The 22524-nt window shown below is 39.6% G+C and overlaps 1 protein-coding gene and 1 long non-coding RNA gene across 3 annotated transcripts in view; one reads left to right on the forward strand and one right to left on the reverse strand.

Annotated features, from left to right (window-relative positions):
• Nucleotides 1-599: 599 nt before the first annotated feature.
• Nucleotides 600-1855, reverse strand: LOC113836404. Its single transcript, XR_003486566.2, has 2 exons — nt 1355-1855; nt 600-1072 (listed from the first exon to the last, which is right to left on the reverse strand). It is a non-coding gene; the product is annotated as an uncharacterized LOC113836404 (long non-coding RNA).
• Nucleotides 1856-2150: 295 nt separating this feature from the next.
• Ttbk2 (tau tubulin kinase 2) overlaps nt 2151-22524 on the forward strand; it is a 143899-nt gene continuing 123525 nt past the window's right edge. For both annotated transcript variants that reach the window (XM_035447135.1, XM_027422100.2), the window contains exon 1: nt 2151-2517. The gene's annotated coding sequence lies outside the window, so the exon portion shown is untranslated. The remainder of the gene's footprint in view (nt 2518-22524) is intronic.

Consider the following 22524-nt stretch of genomic DNA (forward strand, 5'->3'; position numbering starts at 1 on the left):
GAAAAGAGAGCGAAGAATGACAAGCATCTCCTCCCCTTGATCGCCACACTGACTCACACTGTGGGGTTGGGGCTGGGGATGAGGTTCTGGAGTAGTGTGCTTGCCTTGCTAGCACACAACAAACAAAATATTCTGTGATGTCGCCCTGGTAACCTCATGCTATAAAAGAGCCACCTAGCTCATTTCCTGTTGAGATCAAAGGAACATGACAAAATGGTACCTAAATGTGGTAGAGTAGCACGCACATGGAAGAACAGGAAAAGGAAAGATTATTCGGTGTTATTTATTTCATGCTAGAACAAAGGAAAAAAAAACTAATGTAAGGTTATGTCTTGCATTATGTCTTGTGTGAAGACTTCCCAGTATAAAACTGAATTTTACTATTCTAGAATAGTTTGTAAGATTCTTCATAAATACAAGTTTCATCCCAGGGCTTTGAGCACACACAAACTTGAATCATTCATCTTTAATTCATCTTTATTTTCCCAAATCTCATTTTATTAGTTATCTATCCCCACACAGTCACTCAGTGTTTAAAACAATAGTAAACATTTATTTTTGATGCTGGGATTGAACCTTAAACATTTACTGTATCACTTTTTTTTTTTTTTTTTTTTTTTTTTTTTTTGTGGGGCTGAATTTGGGGAGTGGCTTACCTAGCTGATTCTGGGTTGGTTTATTTTACAAAGTTGTTTGTCAAGACGCTAGCTGGAAACTGTAATTCCAGCATGCCCAAGTCTGAGGCAGGAAGATCAGAAATTTGAGGTTATCCTAGGCTATATAGCGACATAGAGGCTACATTCTATCTTAAAAACAAAACAATGAAGATCCCATAATGAAACCTATTGTATGTTAACCTAATTAAAAAAAAATTCTGCCTGGTGTGGTAGCACGTTTATAATAAATAATGGAAAAAAGCGTTTTTCTGCTTTCATCAGTAAAAACAAAACAATTTGGCAACTTCTTTATGTTGAATAGAACAAGATGACTTCATCATCAGTTGTCTTTGAATGTACATTTTGTTCTGCTTTTTGTCCAAGAATCTGAACATGACAGGCAGTAAAGATGTCCCCTGTTGGTAAAAGAACATAAAGAAGCCGGTATTTCCTCAACAGTAAGAACATTTCTATCACTTAAGAAAATAAAAGTGAGGCATTAAAATTCATCGCATCCTTTCTGTCCACAGCAAACGCGTGACAGTTATTGTAACTGTTAAGAAGAAAGAGCATTTGGGCGTGCGATATTTAAACAGACCTGAGGTTTGGTTTTGACACTAGCTTTATGTTCTTGGTAAAGTTAATTCTTAATTTTTAATGTCTATATCATAGCCAGTAAAGAAAGGAGGGGGACTTACTCTTAGTTTTTTGTTTTGCTTTTCACCAAAGAGCTTAGTACCCATTCAACACGAAATATGAATGTCTCAATGCTCCACCCTTCGTAGTTAGTCTTTGTACGTCTCTGAGCCACTCCTGCAAACTCTCGAGTCCCAGACTGAACAACCCCCGAAGGTTGTTCAGTGTCTTTATCTTTTTTCGTAGGTTGTGAAGGGACACTCCCTTCTCCAGGCTGACATCTTTGTAACTCCTTTCTTTCCTCTTCATACCTTCAGGTTTCCCAGCCCTAGTCAGGAGCTTGGGTTAAGGTTCTGGGGACAGTGCCCATTCCTCAGATCCTGGCGGCTTTAGGTCTGAGCAGGCGAGTAGACCTTAAGCAATGACCCGCCTGCCTCAGTGACAAAGTGTTTCCAGTTTTATCTCAAAGGGCCCAATCCTGTGGCCACAAGCACGCTGAGCTAGGAGAACATCTACTCAAGTCTGCTCTCAGTAGCACTGCGCCCTACATGTCAGGACAGGCCGGCCGGCCGGCCGTTGCGGCGGAGGCTGGAACTACAAGTCCCAGAATCCCCGCGCGCACGCGCACTGTCATTGTGATGCTCCTTTCCCGGTAACTCGTCCTCTCAGGCAAACCTGAAGATAGCGGCAATTCTCCGGTGGGGGGCGGAGACGCTCTCGGCCCAATTCTCCGCCCCCTCCCTGATAGGCAATGGGACTAGCCAACCGACGCCACGGGCTGGGAACGTGCTCTCCAATCAGCACCCGCGGTGGAGAGGTGGGCGGTGCGCGCTGGCAGGGCAGGTGGGCTAGGCTGTGCGGCTTGCGGGGGGAGAGTAACGTCGGGCCGGGTCAGCGGGCGCTGCAGTAGTCGCCGCAGCGGCTATGGGAGCGGTGGGGACGAGGCGGCGGCGGCGGCGGCAGGAGGAGGTGCAGGGGCTGGCACGAGAGCAGCGGCCCAGGGTGGCCCGCAGCAATACCCGCAGCCGCCGCCGCCGCCTTTAGACGCGGACGGCACCAGAGGGGACCGCCGGCCGTCTAAGCCGCGCTCGGGTCCCGCCGCAGTGGGCGGCGGGGGATGGGCAGGCGGCGGCGGGCCAGCCTGCTGAGCGGTGACTCCTGCCTGTGCGGACCTTGAGCTGGACCCCAGTCCTCCGCCGGAGATCCTGCGTCCGCCGCGGCCCAGGTAGGACACACCCCCGAGCCCCAGGGCGTCTCCAAGTAGCCGCTCTGAGCCCGCCGCACCCCTCGCCCAGCCCTACCGAGGCATGGAGGAGAGGCTGCCCGAGACCCTTGGGTCTCTGCCCACGCCCTGGGCCGATGCCAGACCCAAATTGATCTTCATCCCAGAGATCGTTCTGGTTCTGCCCCATTTCCCCGGAGGCTTTGGGTGCCTTCCCTGAACTTGGAGGGTCATGAAGCTGCTTCATCTGTTCTGTGCGTGACCCATATATCACTTGTACTCATGACTCTTCTGATTACCAAGACCGAACAGAGAGGATTCTTTAAAATTATGAGCGTTTTCTCTCTGTAATGGAAGAGGGACGGAACTACGGAATCTCTTCTCTGTGTGGTAACAAGGAAGGCCAGGACTTTGTAGTACTGAAGTGATGCCCAGAGAGATTTGCTTTGACAAAGATGATGCTGTTGATGCTCTGGGATGCTGAAAAGGGGACAAAAGAGCCCACGTATACATACTGTAGAGTCAGAGAAGTAAATAATCATAGGGATGCTAGGATACTTGATCTTTCAGTGAAGTTCATTTTGTTTCAGTTTTGGTGCTGCCTTAGAGGTAAAAATGACATTGAGTTGTACTTTGCTTTGTATTAAAGTTGATAGGCTTCTCTCTAGCTTTGGAAGCTGTCCTTTGAACACTAAAGAAGACAATTTTATTTTAACCTGTATGTGGCAGGAGGTTGTTATTTAGTGGAACTGAATTTGTGTGACAGTATATTATGAATGGACATATGTTTGTACTTAGACTCTCAAATACAAGGAGTATTCAGGCTGTGTTTTGTTACAGTGTTTGGTTTTGAGCCATTAAAAGTTGCATTGACATTAAACATGGACTTGCCAGGATAGACTGCAAAGATGTATCTGTTTTCTTTTAGCTAAGTGGACTAGAATAACTTTCGTTTAAGGGTTTTAAAAAATGAGGATTTTAAAAGTATTGAGTGGGTTGAGTACTTTTTGTCTTGCCACTTGAAAGAAGCTGTAATGATGACAGATATAATAATATGACATACTGGAGAATCTATCCTGATTTGGATTGTGGTCTATTAAAAATTAAAACATAATGAAATCTTTAATTCAGAGGCTTATATTTTCTGTATAAAAATTCTGATGATTTTTAGGAAGACACCAAAAGGGATGCTTGAAGCACTATTACAAGGAGAGTTTCTCTAATAGTTTAACTTTATAATGGAGTATTAGAAACTGATTTTTCTTTTTCAGTTTTGGACACATAAAAAACATTGAGGCTCATACATAACTTCATTAATTTTGTTTATAATTTTAAATTGAAACAATTTGATCATGAGTAGGGACCTGGCTTAGAGAATATATATCAATATGATTGAGTGAATTCTGTATTGTATATAACTTAGATTTTTATTGTTAAGTAGTAGCTGTTTTGATACCTCAGGAAAGCTGAGCAAATTGAACTCAATTATGTAGGACTTATATTCTTTAAATGCCATGTTAGAAGTGAAGTTTGTATAATTTAGACAATTTTAGGGAGCATTTTACCCATAAAGCTGCATTAAAATGTGACAGACATGGGTTATTTAAAAATTTTAAGATATATTTATTTTTTTGTGTGTAGAGTATTTTGCCTAAATGTGTGTGCAGTGATAAGCCATTGGATTTTTCAAAGTATGTAAGTGTTACACAGATGAGTTAGTTCTGATCATGGAATTCAAGTTTCATTTTGGTGCTGAGCCTGAAGTTCTTTGTGAGTTACAGAACTTTATCAAGTAATACCTATGGATGATACTACTTTGTTGTTTAGAGGCAGACTTACTTTGTAGTTCAGTCTGCTCTTGAAGTCCTAGCAATCCTTCTTCCTCAGCCTCCCAAGTGCTGGAATTATAGAAGTTAACTACAATTTTTATTCTGTGCTGGGGTCAAATCCAGGGCTTCATGCATTCTAGACAAGTACTCTACCAACTGAGCTATTATCCCCAACTTTTCTTTCTCTCTCTCTCTCTCTCTCTCTCTCTCTCTCTCTCTCTCTTTCTTTCTCTTTTTTTCCCTTCGAGACAGGGTTTCTCTGCGTAGCTTTGGAGCTTATCCTGGCACTCGCTGTGTAAGCCAGGCTGTCCTCGAACTCACAGAGAACCCCCTACCTCTGTCTCCCGAGTGCTGGGGTTAAAGGCATGCACCACCAACGCCCAGCCGTATCCCCAACTTTTCATTTTGTTTTGAAAGAGGATTTTCCTGGACTGCTCAGGCTGTTCTGGGTCTTATGACCCTGTGTTTGTCATATTTTGTCTTATGTTTGTCTTATGATTCCTGTGTTTGTCAACAGAATAACTAGGGTTGCAAGTATGCACAACCACACCCAGATAGCTCATTAATCTTTTATTTTTTTAAAAAAAATTGTGTGTATGTTTGTTTTGTCTACATGTATGTAATTACACTGTGTACATATCTGGTGCCCATGGCAGCCAGAAGAAGGTGCTAGATACTCTGGCACTTGAGTTACTGATTTTTGTAAACTGCCATTGGGTGATGGCAGCTGAATCTGGGTCCTTTGGAAGAACAGACACAGCTCTTAACCACTGACCCAGCTCTAGCCCTCATTTATCTTTTTACACTTCCTTTTGTTTTAATTTTACTTTCTTCATTTCATAAATACTTGCCTTAAAAATAAGGTAGTGTTGTTTGCCTTATCTAAATCATATAATCATCTCAATACTACATTTTTGTTAATATTTGTCTGCAGTTTTCTGCATGTGTTGTATATTTTGGAGTATGTTTATACAGTATCTTTTTTCTTAGTTCACTAAGTACCTCAGCTTATACAGTATCTAAAAATGGTTTTTATCAACATTTTTCAGTGACTAGTAACGCAGAGATGAGGGAAGAAAAGTAAGAAAAAGAAAAGCCAAAGAGAAAAGTGTGATATATACTGATAATGATGTTGATTTTAAAAAAATCATCTGGATGCAAAATTACATGGTAAACTGGATTAGGACTTCCTTTCTGTTGAATTTTCATGGCATTTAATAAATTCAGCATATTCAGGGCTGGAGTGCTGGAGAGATGGCTCAGTGTTTAAGAGCACTTGCTGTTCTTTCAGAGGACCTAAGTTCTGTTCTCAGCAACCACATGGTGGCTCACCACCATTCATAGCTTCAACTCCAGGGGATCCACTGCTGCCTTCTGACCTCCAAGGACACCAGACTCACACACAATGTGCAGACATATATGCTGGCAAGACAGTCATACATATAAGTACATTATTCAAAGCAGTCTTTTTGAATGGTAAGTTATTGTAACAGCTGCATACATCCATTCTTTAAACTCTTGCTAAGCATTTCCAATGTTATACTGCCATGGGTTAAAGATTTAAAGGTAAGGTTGGGCAGTGGTTTTTACACCATTACTCCCAGCACTCGGGAGGCAGAGGCAGTCAGATCTCTGAGTTTGAGGCTAGCCTGGTCTACAGAGCTAGTTCTAGGAAAGCCAAGACTACACAGAGAAACCCTAGACTACACAGAGAAACCCTGTCTTTTAAAAAAAATTAGCAGTAGACAAAAGATAAATGTCTCTTCACTTTTGAGTTTACCATATGGTAGAAGCAGAAACCTGTAGAAATAGATACTTGTAAGTTTCAAGTATTACGAAGAGAAATTATAGATAAGAGCAGGTGGGTTCAAGAGAAGTTTCTGTTTTATTAACCCTAATTCATTCTGTGTTCTCTATTGGCGTCAGAGGTCAGTGGAAATATTTTCACTCTAATTAAATAATTAAAAATAAACATACTTAAATGAAAAAATAATAAAAGTTAATGTGTGTTATTCAGACATTGTGTATCTGTGATAAACAGGAAAAAAACAAAGAAGGAAACAATTCGTTTTATAGTTTTGAGATTTTCACCCACTGTGGCAGGGAGGGCATGGTGGAACAGGTCAGTTCACTTCATTGCATTGAGGAAGCATGAAAAATACCCATGCTAGTGGTTCATGCCCTCACAGATAAACCCAGAGGTGTACTTTACTAATCTCCTTAACACTTCTCAGTTCAATCAAGTTGACAATCAAGATTAACTCCTACAAGTCCATCTCTTGTTAACTTGACAACCAAGCATATCTCTTTAAACCATAACGTTTGGACTGGGAAGATGGCTCAGTGGGTAAAAGTGCTTGTCACACAGGCCTGAGAAGCTGAATTCAAATTCCCAGAACCCATGTGAAGCAAGATGTGGAAGCTCATATCTGTATGTGCTGAGATGGTAGGTGGAGATGAGAATCCTTAGAAGGTCACATTTGGTATATTCAGGGGGAACAGCAAAAAACAGACCCTGTTTCAAACCTTCACATGCGTGCTGTGACATGTGACCCCCTCCATGACTCATCTTAAAGAAATGAAAATAAAACACCTTAAAATTTCATCCCTGGCCTTCAGAAGGCTTATATCCATCTGAAAGTACAATTATGCAGTCCACCTCCAGAGTTCCCACAGTCTTTACAGTTCTAATATTGTTCAAAAGTCCGAGTTTAAAATATTTGAGATGGAGGCAAACTCAGCTGTGAATCCTTGTAAAATCAGAAGGAAAATTATATACTTAGAAAGTATAATGTCACAGAGTAAACAATTTCATTCCCAAAGGAAGAAATAGAAAAGTAGCAAGTTGGGGTTAGAACCAAAGCAACACAGAAACCCAACAGGGGAAACAAATCCATGCTCCATGTCTGGAATAGTAATGTGATGAATTCTCCAGATCAGTAATACCTCTAAGACCTTGTTGTCTGCAGCCCACATAGCATTTTTCTTTACTGTCTTTTACTTGGTAGCAGCCTGTGGCTTTCTGTTTTGCACATTCAAAGTTCCTGACACTCCCAACTTTCCAGGAGGTCTCCATTTCTCCATTGCATCTTTAGCTTCATTCTCATGGTTTTACACATTGCTCTTTAGGGGCTGTCTGCAGGGATACTGACCTTGTTTTAAGTGGAAGCCTCCATCTCTCTACTGCCCTTTTATTCTGCATGCTTGCAAAATATGTTTCATATGGACAGTATCAAGGTCTGTTGCCAGTTCCAGTGATAGTTATGTCTGATTGGACAATGGTCTCTTAAGTGGCCTGTATGGCTAGATGCAATGAGGCACTTGTCAAACTAACCCTACACTAGCAAGGCACTCAGGAGCCAAAGCAAGGTCTTTCAAATGAATTAAAACTTTTATACAAACTTAGTCTACAATAGATAAGATATGCTCTGAAGTCCCCTCTCCTGGTCTGATTACTTACTTATATTGGTTATTCTATTTTTTTATTTTTTGTTTTGTTTTTTTCCGAGACAGGGTTTCTCTGTGGCTTGGGAGGCTGTCCTGGAACTCTGTAGACCAGGCTGGTCTTGAACTCACAAGAGATCTGTCTGCCTCTGCCTCTGGAGTGCTGAGATTAAAGGAGTGCACACCAATGCCTGGCTATATTGGTTATTCTTAAATACTCTTTAATTTTGGGGACTCACAAGTAGAAGCCTCCATTGAGGACAGTATACATCTTCTGGAAATCTTTTTCTGGCATATTTCTCTTTCTTCTTTTATTCTCCTGCCCAAAAGTTTAGCATATTCTGAAGCCTCCTCTTCATTTTTCTTGGTGTTGTTTCTTTAGAACAATATGTTAGCATTTGTCTTGCAGGACAAGACACATGGAATAACAAGATGCTGAATCTTAGGGACTTTGGTCCCGGACTTGTATTCTCTTTGTTACTTTCTGGCACTATATTGGCAGACATCATCTTTAGAGAGATTGAAAAGTTTTCAGATTTTGCTAGCTCTTTTGGAGTCCAACCCATGAGGTACAGTAATCTGTCATCACAATGTCACCCCCCCCCCCTTAAATGATAACCAAGTTGGGAACACTCAGCACACAGATTGGCATCCACAACACATCCCCAAAAGGCTGGAGTTTCTTTCATTTCTCCTTGGTCTATAGCAGGAATGCCTGTTACTCAACAGCAGGCACACTCTGTCAAAAGTCAAGATACCTTTGCCGTTTCATTTCCAATACTAGTTTAGACCACATAAGCCACTCTTGATGCAGAGCCTCAGCAGTATAGTCCTGTTTCTATCTGAAACCTCATGGCCAGTACAGTGGTTCTCAACCTTCCTTGCTGCAACCCTTTAATACAGTTCCTCATGTTGTAGTGACCCCCCAGACATAAAATTGTTTTGTGACAGTTTGAATGTAATTGGCCCTCATAGTCTCAGGAATGATACTATTAGAAGTTAGTTATTGTTAAGAGTGGGTATGGCCTTATTGGAGGAAGTGTGTCACTATGGGGGAAGGCTTTGGGATTTCCTATACTCAGAACACTGCTCAGAACACTGTCAGTTGACTTCATGTTGTCTGCAAGAAGTAGGACTCTCAGCTACCAGCACCATGTCTGCCTGCATGATGCCATACTCCCTGTCATGATGATAATGGACTAATTCTCTGAAACTGTAAGCAAGCCATCCCAATTAAATGTTTTCTTTATAAGTGTTTCCATGGTCATGGTGTCTCTTCACAGCAATAAAAACCTTAACTAAGACAGAAGTTGTTACCAGGGACTGGGATATTGCTGTGATAGCCTGGCCATGATTTTTTTTTTTTTCTGAAGGAATATGAACTTTAGGACTGTGGATTAGAAAAACATATGAATGTTTTAAGTGCTGCTTAATGGGCCATGCTAGTAGGAGCATGGAAGACAGTGGTGTTGAATGTGATCTGATGCACTGCGGGGGCTGGCCCAAGAGGTTTCAGAGGAGAAGAACTTTAGTATGTTGCCTAGAGATCATTCTTGTGATATTTTGTTGAAGTGGCTGCCTTTTGCCCTTGTCTGAAGAGTCTGCCTGAGGTTAAATTGAAGAATTTTAGATTAATTTCATTGGCAGAGGAAATTTCAAAATAGCCTAGTAGACTGTTTTTTAGTGGTAATTCTAATGAAGATTCAGAATGGAAAGGAGCAAGCTGAGCAAGGTAAATTACAAAATGAAGGGCTGAAGAGATGGCTCAGAGTTTAAGAGCACCAACTGCTCTTCCAGAGATCCTGAGTTCAATTCACAGCAACCACATGGTGGCTCACAACCATCCATTATGAGATCTGGTGCCCTCTTCTGGTGTGCAGATATACATGGAAGCAGAATATTGTACACATAATAAATAAATAAAATCTTTTAAAAAATTACAAAATGAAAACTTTGAGGAGAAAAAGAGCACTAGGAAGTAAATTCTAAATTCTGTGTTCAAGGAGATAAACAGATTAAGAAATGGAATAAAGCTTCAGGGTAAGATCCCACCCAGCTAAGTTTCCATCTTGTGAAAAGGAACTAAAGAAAAGCTTAGAGTCGAGTGTGGTGGGGCCCACCTTTTTAATCTCATCACTGAAAAGGCAGACACTGGTAAATCTCTGAGTTTAAGGCCAGCCTGGTCTACAGAGCAAGTTTCAGGACAGCCAAGCTTAGGCAGCGAAGTACAGAAAGCTGGTGAAGATGTAATTGAACAACGGGGCCATGTTCCAGCCCCAACAAGCAGCAGAACTTGGTAGCTTTGGCCACATAGTTCTGGCTTTAAAGTTAAGGATAGAAGAAATGGGTTATGGAATTTGCCACCTTGCCTAATGAACACCTCTGTAGCCAGGCATGTGTCTGTCAGGGGTGTCCCTGAATGGAGGTATACTAGAGAGGCCATTTCCTGAAGCTGTGAAGTTGAAGCCTGGATTGCCTTGGAGAACCCAGAGTTGTGGAATACCTGCTGAGGAGAGCTGCTAACAGATAGTGGAACCAGCCCTAGAGAAAGGAGTGTGTTGCAGTCAACCAAGCTAAAAGGAGTTGGAGATCTGAAGACATGAAGATGCAACATTTGGAGTTTGCCCAGTTTCAGTCTTGCTTTGGTCCATTATTTCCTCACTATTCTCCCTTCCCTATGTTTTGGAATGGTAATGTATATCCTGTGTCATTATATGTTGGCAGTATGTGATCTTTTTTATCTTTTTATTTTTATAGGGGGTTACAGCTAAGAGATTGTATGAATCTCAGAAGAGACTTTGAACTTTGCACTTTTAAACATCATTGAGACTGTGGTAGACTATGGGAACTTTTGGTTTGGAGTCTATGCATTTTGCATTATGATATGGCTATAAGTTTATGGAGGGCCAGGGAGTGGAATGTGGTAGTTTGAATGTAATTGGCCCCCATAATCTCATAGGGAGTGGCTCTATTAAGAGGTGTGGCTTTGTTAGAGTGGGTATGGCCTTGTTGGAGGAAGTAGTTACTATGGGGGTGGGCTTTGAGATTTCCTATGCTCAGGACACTGCCCAGTGTGCCAGTTGACTTCCTGTTGTCTGCAAGATGTAGGAATCTCAGCTACCAGCACCATGTCTGTCTGTGTATCGGCATGCTCCTCCAATGATGATAATAGACTGAGCCTCTGAAATTGTAAGCAATCCAGTAAGCAGCACCCCTCCATGTCCTCAGTATCAGCTCTTGCCTCCAGGATCCTGCCCTGTTTGAGTTCCTGTTCTGACTTCCTTCAGTGATGAACAGAAATGCTGAAGTGTAAGCCAAATAAACCCTTTCTTCCCCAACTTGCTTTTTGATCATGGTGTTTTGTTTCATTGCAGCAATAGAAACACTAATTAAGACATATTTCTTTGCTACTTTATACTGTGAGTTTGCTACTGCTATGAATCATAATGTAAATGTCTGATGTCTGCAGGGTGATGGTGGTACAAGCTGTTAATCCCAGCAATCAGGCTGAGGCAAGTGGATCTCTGAGTTCAAGGCCAGCCAGCCTGGTCTACAGAGCAAGTTCAGGACATCCAGGGCTACACAGAGAAACCCTGTCTTGAAAAACAAAAATCAGAAAAACAAAACAACAGAATCTGATATGTGACCACCAAAGGGGTCATAACCCTACAGGTCACTGCCTTAGTCTAAATTCTACTTAAAACATTCTTCATAGGCCTTCCTTTAGCTTGCTTTTCCAGAGACCTCCCACAAACCAGTTCCAAAGGGTTCTAAACCATTCAGGTAGTTGTCAGGTAGTGACAACAACCCCACTTGTCTGCTATCAATTTTCTTTGCTAGACATTTCATCACCATGGCAGAATAATCGACAGAAACACCTTCAGGGAGGAATGACTTATTTTGCCCCATGGTTATCATAGCAAGGAAGTTTTGATAGAGCTGAGCTCACAGCCTGGTGTCTAGGAAGTAGAGAGATAATGTCTGCACTTTGGAGGACTTTCTTTTGGTTCCCCCTTTATTTCATTCATGCTCTTACCTATGGGTTAATGATCCCCACATTCCCCTGCCACCCCTTTTTGGAAATGCTATCCCAGTCACTCTCAGAGTGTGTGACTCACACTCAACTCTGCTAACTTCCTAGGTGCTTCTTAATCCAATCAAATAGACAAAATTAACCAGCACACTTTGAAACAGCTTTTTAAAAGTCTTTTCAGTGACTCCAGAACATTTGCACTCTTCCACCCCCAGTGTTTCCTCTTCTGCTTTCATATGATGTATGTTCTGTTACCTCTCCCTTGATCCCTTTTTTCCTCTAATAGGCTCCATTTTTTACAGCAATTTAGAATTTAATTTTTTTTTCTTTTTTTAGTTATTTTGTGTGCGGGGTGCTCATGCAACAGAGTATGAAGGTCAGAAGACAACTTTATGGAGTTGATTCTGACCTACCTATGTGGGTCCTGGATATTGACTAGGTTGCCGGGCTCACTTGATAAAAAATAAAATATAAAATAAAGCAGAAAACACCTGAGACACAAAAGGTTGTCCTCTTGCTTCCACATGTCTGAGTACACACATGCACTTGAACACACAAATGCACACAAAATAGTCTACAACTTTTGTAATGTATTGTAGGTGTTTTGTGAGGGTCTGTTAAAGACAAAGGGTCATTCCAAGATGAATTTTAGGCACTCCGCATCAGGGAGGTTGAGCCTCTGGTGGTCTGAAAGCTGTGGTTTTGCAAAAGCCTCTTTTATTACACACACACACACACACACACACACACACACACACACACACACACACACACACACACACATCTTTTAGTAAACCAATTTCTGAAGGAACCATTTGCCTAAACAATTCTCAACCATGAGACCTTCTGGTTTGCAAGGTCCTCTTAAGACTAAGTTTTGCAAAGGCTCTGGAATTCCTTCAGGAAGAACTCAGATAAGAATCACTGACTTTAAACAAAAGGTAGTTCAAAGCCTAGGTGCTGTCACTCCAGAATTCAAGCCAGATGTAATGGCTCTGTGGAATTCCTCATTATAACATGTCATGTATAACCAGAAAGCATCAGATCTTAAACTTTAATAATAGGTGATGTGTGGTGTAGTTAGTTCTTAACAAATTTGGAAAAATTTCAGACATTTCTTCTGCCCTCTCCCCATTTCTTTGGGCCCAATGAAATTAAAATGATTAAAAAATGTAAGGAAATTGCTGGTGATGGTGAAGCATGCCTTTAATCCCAGTACTCAGAAAGCAGAGGCAGACCATGTTCAAAGCCAGCCTGGTCTATAGAGTGAGGTCCAGAACAGCCAGGGCAACACAAAGAAACCCTGTCTCAAAAAACAAAACCAAAAGCTTTATCTCAAAACCACCCCCCCACCCCCCCAAAAAAGAAACTTTTCAGGATGGTATGATTTGATTACAGTAATGAAAACACAATAGACATAATTACAGAAACAAAGGAAATGTTCTCCCTGGTTTGTGTTAGATTATGTTAGACCTTCAGTATTATCCCTCAGCACCTTAATGCTTCGTGCATTTGATTTTGTTTTTTTGTTTGTTTGTATTTATTTATTTATTTATTTTGAGACAGGGTTTTTCTGTTTTGTTTTGGAGGCTGTCTTGAAACTGCTCTGGAGACCAGGCTGGCCTTGAACTCACAGAGATCCACCTGCCTCTGCCTCCCTAGTGCAGGCATTAAAGGCGCATGCCACCACCACCTGGCATGCATTTTATTTTTTTTCCCTCTGTTTTTCATTTGCCCTGGCTCCCACATTCATTCCCCACTGTATAGTCCCTTTTCTGTAGCTTCAGGCTCACTACTCTTCAGGTTCGAGATTCCATACTCAGTTGTTTCTAATTCCTGCCAAGTTGACATTAAAACCAACTATAGTAAATCAACTCTGAAATTTGTTGGTTCTTGATACTGTTTTGTTTCTTTTTCATTAATTTTGGCTCTAATTTTGATTATTTCTTGCCATCTACTGGATTTGGGTTTGATTTGTTCTTGTTTTTGCAAATTCTTTTTTGTTTCATCATCAAGTCGTTTATTTGTATTCTCTTATTTTTTAATGTGAGATTAGAGCTATAAATTTCTTTCTTATAACTGTTTCAGTGTCTCTGCAGTTTTTGTTGTGTGGTTTTATTTTCAGTTAATTCCAGGATTTTGATTGGCTTCTTAATTTCTTCTTGGACTCATTCATTGTTTAATTTACATGAGTTTGTGTGATTAGTTTACTGTTTTGTTTACTGTTGGTTTGTTTACTGTTGATTTGAGCTGTATTACATTATGGTCATGACATGGAGTCATTTCTATTTTCTGAGTTAAGATTTGTTTTGTGTCCCACTATTGGGCTATTTTAGAGATACTTCCATGGGCTACTGTACAGAATATATATTCTTTGGGTTTGGGGTGGAATATTCTATACATATTTGTTAGGTACATTTGATATGTAATATTATGCAATTCTGATTCTTCTCTATTTTTTTTTTTTTTTCATTTGACCTGTCTTTTGGAGAAAGTGAGGCATTGCAATCACCTAATATCGTTGGCTTGGAGTCAGTTTGTGCCTTTAAATCCAGTGGTATGCTTTCAGGGGAACTGAGTGAGGCAATTTTGCTACATATATTGTTTGGGGTATGTCATCTTCTTGGTTAATTGTTTCCTTGTTTAGAATGAACCATCCTTCTTTATTTCTGATTAGTGTTAGTTTGACGTCTATTTTATTGGATCTTAGGAGGATGACATCTGCTTGCTTCCTGGTCCCATTTGCTTAGAATACGTTTTCTATCCTTTCTCTTTAAGGTGGTGAGTACCTATCGTTCAAGGTAGGATGAGTTTCTTGTAGACAACACAAAGATGAATTTTGTCCCTTAATTCCTTCACCTAACCTGTGTCTTTTGATTGGGCAGGGGGAGTTGAGGCCACTAATTAATTATGAAATCTGGGTGCTGATTTGCTGTCAATTTGTTTTTTTTTTTTTTCTATTTGTGGTCTTAGTCTTATTTATGTTTCAGTGACTATAGCTTCATTCGTTTCCTTTCTATAGTTTCAGGTATGCTTACTTCTCTCTCTCTTTAGTCTGAAGTACTGCTTCTAGTATTCTCTGTAGAGTGAGTTTGGTAGACATGAATTCTTGTAGCCTGTTGATACCATGAAAAGTTTTTATTTCTCCTCCAACAATAGCAAATAGTTTTGCTGTGAACAGTAATTTAGGTCAGCATTCATTGTTTTATAGGACTTCAGTATATTGCTCCAGAATCTCCTGGCTTTTAAAATTTCCATTGAGAAATCAACTGTTACTCTGCTAGGTTTCCTTTTATATATGACTTGTAGTTTTTCTTGCAGATTTCAATACCTTCTCTTTGTTCTGCATAGTTAGTGTTTTAGTTATAATATGCTGTGGGGAGTTTATTTTTTGGTTCTATCTGGTGTTCTGTGTGCTCCTTGTATCTATATGGGGATGCCTTTCCTTAATTTGGAGTTTTCTCCTATGAGTCTGTTGATGATCTTGTCTGTGCCATTTACCGAGGTTCTTTCTTTCTATGCCTGTAATTTGAAGGTTTGGTCTTTTCATGGTGTCCCAAAGTTCCTTATGTTCCTTTCATGTGAGTTTTTTTCTTTTTCTTTTTATATTCTGTGTATGAGTGGCTCAGTCCTGTACTTTATTTTCAAGTCTATGATTTTCTTTTTAATTTTGTGTTTTGGGGTTCATCTAGGTGATTCACATTGGAGAACATTTTGTATATTAGTGGTTTTGAGGGAGACATACTGTCTTGTTCCCCCCCCCCTTTTTTTTTTTTTTTTTTTTTTTGGTTTTTCGAGACATGGTTTCTCTGTGTAGCTTTGGAGTCTGTCCTGGAACTCACTCTGTAAACCAGACTGGCCTTGAAATCACAGTGATCGGCCTGTCTCTGCCTCCTGAGTTCTGTTTTTAAAGGTGTGCACCACCACTACCACCACTAGGCTTTATCTATCTACCTATCTATGTATCTATCTATGTATCTATGTATCTATCTATCTATCTATCTATCTATCTATCTATCTATCTATCTATTTATTTTTGTAGTGTTACCTCTGCATGTGGACTCCCCTTGTTTGTGTGTCTGGTGTGAGATTCTGCCTGCCTCAGGCTGGGCTACTACAGGAGCTGTATATAGGCTTGGGAGTATGGGGATGATGCCTTTCTTCTATGCTTATTATATCACATACATATTTTTATCCCTAGACATTTATTTATTTGCTTTACATGCCTTTTCTTTTTTTAAGATTTTATTTATTTATTATATATACAGTTTTCTGCCTGCATTCAAGCAGAGGGCACCAGATCTCATTCAATGTGGTTGTGAGCCACCATGTGGTTGCTGGGAATTGAACTCAGGACCTCTGGAAGAACAGTCAGTGCTCTTAACCGCTGAGCCATCTCTCCAGTCCTACATGTCTTTTCTTTTATGCCTGAGCTTTTCTCTATTTTGTAAAACATTGAATGCATCTATAATAACTTTTAAAATTGTTATCCTCCAATTTTATATTACACCTGGTTGGTATTTCTTTTTGTTTACATCCCTGGCAATTTTTGAGTGGATACCAGAGATTGTGATTTTTAAGTTGTTATATTGTTTTTATTTCTTTTTCAAAATTTTCTTTAGTTTTGAATTTTATTTTGAGATACGATTAATTGTTTGAAAATAGTTTCATACCTCCCAGGCCCTTATTCATTGCCTTCTGTGAGAGTGGAGATTTCTGCCTGCCTCTTTCCAGTGGGTTTTGGCCTTGTAACTAACATTATAACATGCACTGATTCAGCCAAAGCCTCATGGAGGGTCCTTAGAGCTTTGGCGCTTGCTGTCTGTACAGGTCTGCCCAGCAAGCCTTAGCTTCCTTGACCTTTGCATAACTCTTAACTCTCCAATCCCTGAGACATACTGCCCTCTGTTATGCCCCACATCCCTGTGCTCACTCTGGAATGCTTTCCAGGGCATGGTCTGGGTAGAGCTCATCTCACTTACCTGCCTTTTTGAATGGATCTCTGTGTTGTGTGTGCTGCCTGTTGTCTGATTTCTGAAACCCTCCATTTATATGTTTTGTCTGCTTTTCTAGTTGGTTAGTAAGGTAAATCTGGTTCCTTTTACTTTGTTGTGGCCAGGATTTGAAGTGGTAAGGTGGGTGTATTTAAATCTCAAACAAAGAGGAGTCATGGTTCTCACTCACATTCTCACTAGAAATAAATTATGTGTATGTCCAAATATAGCTTTAAGTATGTACTCTCATCTTTAAATGTATCATAGATTTTTCCTAATGAATCATTTTAACATTGTATTCATTAACATTAAAATCATAGTTAAAAATAATTTTCTTATTTTTCTGCTAAAGAGTAGAGCCTTATATATAAATTATGTATGACACTTATAAAACCATGCTATATATTTAGTGAATTATCTTGCTTTCATCTGAGGTATAGAAATTTATCACTTCAACCTGCCTAAATAATTGTAGTCTATCTGAATTCTTGTACTGAAGTCACAGATGGATGCTTCCTAGCCTTCTCAAAACAGAGTGAAGTTCATGAAATTAGCCCATTTCCTTTTGATGGGAGAGGGGACTTTTTATGATAGGCTCTCACTCTGTATAGCCCAGACTCATGATAATTCTCTTACCTGATGCCTTACACTCTTGAGTACTGGGTTACAGACATACATCATCATGCTCAGTTTTAGTTTTATTGTTCTAATCCATATCTAAAATGATACTTTTGTTAAAATGGCATCTTCATGTTACTTAATTTTGGTTGATCTGCTCCACATGTATACTCCACATGTTACTCTTCATCTTCCCATCTCTCCTGTTTCCATTTTTACCCTCCTACCTCCTCACCCCTACCCCACCCTGTATTTTTCCTTTTACCTTCCTATCATATGTCCTATTGCCTTTCCCACCTACTGCCTTAAAGCCTCCATTTTCTATCTTTGTGGGGCTCTCTTCTGGTTTCCTGGCCTGTATACACACTTAGTCTTACATAAATATAAGTATAAACATTTTTCTTTTTTAAAGATTTATTCATTATGTATACAGTGTTATGAGCCACCATGTGATTTCTGGGAATTGAACTCAGGTCCTCTGGAAGAGCAGCCAGTGTTATGCTAACCACTGAGCCATCTCTCCAGCCCTACGTATAAACATTTAAGTCCAGGATCTACATGTAAGAGATACCATGAGGTCTTTCTGACAAATTACCTCAGTATAATATTTCCAGATCCATTTATTTTCCTATAAATTTAATAATTTGTTTTTCTTTATGAACAAAGAAAATTCCATGGTGTTTGTAACCATGTTTTTATTATTCATTCTTGTGTTGATGTATATCTAGGCTGATTCCATTTCCTTGGCATTGTAAATAGAGCAGCAATAAGTGTGGATGTGCAAGCAGACTGTGTCCTGAAGGGGTGGTATGGAAGCTCTGCTCTTAGATGTTTGTGAAATGTCTGCCCTGGTGTCCATAGCGGCGGCATCAGTTTATGTTTACACACAACCAGCAGGGAGGGAGGGTCCCCTGTCCTCACAGACTCTCCAGCATCTACTGTCATTTGTTTGCTTGGTAGCATTCTGACTGGGGTGAGATGGAATCTCAGAGGAGTTTAATTTGCGTTCTTAATGGCTAAGGATGTTAAACAATTTAAAATACATACATACATTTAAAATATATACAAGTATATATTAGGTACTTGTGTGTTTTCTTGTGAGAACTATCCCTTTGTTTATTTATTTATTCTGGTTTTTCAGGATAGGGTTCCTCTGTGTAACCCTGGCTGTCCTGGAACTCACGCTGTAGACCAGGCTGGCCTCTGTCTCCTGAGTGCTAGGATTAAAGGTGTGTGCTACCCCCACTCGGCCTATCTATTTCATTTATTGTTAGGTTTGGGGTTTTTTGTTTTTTGTTTTTTTTTGTGCAGTTTGAAACAAGGCCATCCTGGAACTTGATATGCAGACCAGGCTGGCCTTGAACTCACAGAGATTTGTCTGTCTCTGCCTTCCAAGTGCTGGGATTAAAGGGATGTGCCACCATACCTGGCTGTTGTCAGTTTTTAGAAAAGATTTTGTGTGTGTGTGTGTGTGTATGTGTGTGTGTGGGTGTTGGTTCTTTTGAAATAGCAGCAAGCACTTTTAATTACTGAGCAGTTTTTTTTTTAATTAATTTTTGCAATTCTTTGCATCATCTAGCTAGTAATCCCTTGTCTAAAGTGGAACTGGCAAGGATTTCCTCCTATTCCATATGCTGCTTATCCTGTTGATAACTTCTTTTGCTGTGTAAAAGATTTTTTGATTTTATGCAATCCTTTTTTGTCGGTTCTTGTGGCTATTTGTAGTGCCATTGGGCTTCTTTTTAGTTCTTGCTTATACCTATATCCTGAACTCCCTAGGAGTTTGAGCATTTCAGGTTTTAAATTAAGGTCTCTGACCCACTTTTAATTAACTTTTGTGCAGAGAGAGATATACTGGTCTTATTCCATTCTTCTGCAGGGGTTTTCCAGTTTTGCCAGCACCATTTATTGAACGAGCTATCTTTTTTTCCAGTGTATATTTTTATACCTTTGTCAAAAATTAGGTGTCGGTGATTTGTGGAGTCTCTGTTCCATTGTCTACATGTCTTTTTAGTATATAATATCTTTATGATTATGGCTCTGCAGTATAGTTTGAGATCAAGAAGGGCGACCTCCGGTGTATTCTTTGGTTTTAGGATTGCTTTGGCTGGGGTTAAGATAGATATAAGCTACCATACTCAGCTGCAAAAGAATTTTTAATGCCTTTTTAGTATCAGACATAGAACATAGACCCATATGCATGCTAGGGAAGCACTCTACCACATCACCTGTATCCCTAACCTCTTAGCCTAGTTTTTACTGATTTTAGTCATGTCTGTGTATTCTTCCCTCCAATAGAAATTTCTTTTTTTAAAAAAAAATTTGAACAAATTTAATCATTTTCTCATGCATGTATGTTATGCTCCTTTACTCTTCTGTGTGTTTTCTTGCTTCCTGTCTTGTGTCTATTACTGTTATTAAACATCATGACCAAAGCACCTTGGGGAGGAAGGGTTTATTTGGCTTATATTTACATGTCACATTCCATCATAGAAGGACATAAGTACAAGAAATTGAGGTCTTAGCTTAGGCTTGTCCCACTAGTTCTTATAACTTAAATTAACATTCTGTAATGTGATTTGTTACCTCATCTCTCCATACTGCTCATGCTGCTTTCTCTATCTCTGGCTAGCAACTCTGCCTTCTTCCCAGAGTGTTCTCTCTGCCTGGAAGTCCCACCTATATCTTTTTCCTATCTAGTGGCCGTTCAGCTTTTTATTACATCATGTACAAATATCCCACAACAACCCAGAGTGAGTTGGGCCTCCCATGTTAATCATTAAGAAAATGCTGCATAGACTTGCTTATAGGCAATTTGATGGAGACATTTTTTTTTTCAGTTCAGTTTCCTCTTTCCTGATAACTCTAACTTGTGTCAAGTTGACAGAAACTAACCAGGACAGTTTCCCCAAACAAACTACCCCCAAATTTAGAAACTAAAATAATAATTAACTTACTAGTTAATTATGCTATGCATTGGCAATTAACTGGGCCCATCTAATTTACTATTGGCCTTGTCTAGATTTTTTTAAGGGAGGCAGCAAGCTAGCTTTGGTTTCTTTTCATGAATGTGGGTTTCAAAACCATCAAGTGGGTAATCATGGCTGAAATGGTTTTAAGTTTCTGGGTCATGTCTGCTAATATTCCATTTACCAAAGCAAGTCACATGATCAACTCCAGTTTCATGGATGGAGAAAGAAAATCTACCAGTTTGTGATCAATTCATCAATTCATATTGCAGAGAGATGTATACAGGAATGGGCACATGAATATTTTGCAGTCTACTTAATCCTATTTCCAGATCCCATCCATTGTATGATTAATGCAGTCCATGGTATCCCCTTCTGTTTTGATTGCTTCATGCATTTTATCCTAATAGCTTGGTTTTAGAGGGTATGTGCAGAGAATCATCATTAATTTTTTGTCTTGTTTTGTATTTTGTTCTCTGTGTAAGAGCACTTTGGAAATTATAGCTTAATTTTCTTCCTAACTTCATTGTTAATGAGGGTAATGCTGTGTATTATATTTCTTTTCACTCTATACATTCATTGGAGGTTATTGAAAGAGGATGTTGGTTGCTATAGAACTAATTAGGTTTTTTTTTGTTTTTGTGTTTGTTTTTGAGACAGAGGTGTAGCTCTAGATGTCTTGTAACTCATTCTGTAGACCAGGCTGGCCTCAAACTCAGAGGTCTATGTGTTTCTGGCCTCCCAAGTGTTGGGATTAAAGGTGTGAGCCACTATGCCTGGCAAGAACTACTTAGTTTTATTCAACTATATGGGAAGTGAAAGACATTTCATTTGTTAAACTTTTATTGAAAGGCTGTTTTATGTCAGTATTATTCTGTAATGGAAATACAAAGATAAGGGCTGGGGGAATGTAGCTCAGTGGTAGAGCACTTGTGTAGTATGTACAGTATTCTGTATTTGGTCCTCAAGTACTCACCCCACCAAAAAAAAATTCTTTTAATTAAAAAAATGAGTGTAACTGAATGAATAAAAAGGTCTTGATCTCAAGAAATTTAATGTATTTGAAAGAAAGACTGTGTTAGCGCTCTCCCCTGTTTAAGAGAAAAAAGAAAGAAAGAAAAAAAGAAAGAAAGAAAAAGAGAAGAAAGAAAGGAAATTTAGTGTAGTCTGGGGCTGGAGCAATGGCTGAGCAGTTAAGAGCATTGGCTGCCCTTTAGAGGACCTGTGTTCAAATTCCCAGCACACACATCTCACACAGCTCACAGTCATCTGTAAGTCTACTTCCAGAGGATCTGATGCTGGCTGTCTCTGGCCTCCAGGGGCATTACACACATGGAATGCAGGTGTAATAGATGCATGCTAAATACATACATACAAAATAAAATGATTTTTATAATTTAAAAAAGAAAGACATTGTAGATTGTGTCTGAGCGTCTAAGACTCTACTCTAAACCTGATTTCTATCTGTATTCAACTGTCAGGTGACTTGTTTTTTACTTTTGTATAGATAGATGCCATTCTGTGTCTGGCTTTCATTGCCTGTGGTTTATATAACTATTATTTATTATTGTTCCTTTTATATGATATTAATATTACAGGACATAAAAAGCACGTGTATAGATATATATACATAAGGTTCTTTTGGGAGGTTGGTTTTTTGAGACAGGGTGAAACAGTCCTGGCTGTCCTGGAACTCAATCTGTAGATGAGGCTGGCTTTGAACTCTAGAGATCCACCTTCCTGTGTCTCCCAAATGCTGGGATTAAAGGCAGGTAGAACCACCGCCAAGTTTATACAGTTTTAAGATAATTGCACACCTAATTATTTAAGAACATGTTGCATCTCAGAAGCCTGTTTCTGATCTTATGCATCTTCTTTATTCTGAAGGTGTCCAGTTTTTGTGATAATCGTGCTAATATTTGTGACTTCTTTAACATAGGTTAGGTTTGTTTCTTTGTGAACTTTAAAGGACTTGTTTTTTTTTTTTCTTTGTTTTCAAGCATTTACGAGACTTTTTCATATGGTCCAGAATAGAGGTGTTTTATTTTGTTTCTTCCAGACAAGGTTTCTCTGTGTAGCTTTTGGAGACTGTTCTGGAACTAGCTCTTGTAGACCAGACTGAC

The sequence above is a fragment of the Cricetulus griseus genome, chromosome 6, assembly GCF_003668045.3.
Source record: "Cricetulus griseus strain 17A/GY chromosome 6, alternate assembly CriGri-PICRH-1.0, whole genome shotgun sequence".
Taxonomy (NCBI): Eukaryota; Metazoa; Chordata; class Mammalia; order Rodentia; family Cricetidae; genus Cricetulus; species Cricetulus griseus.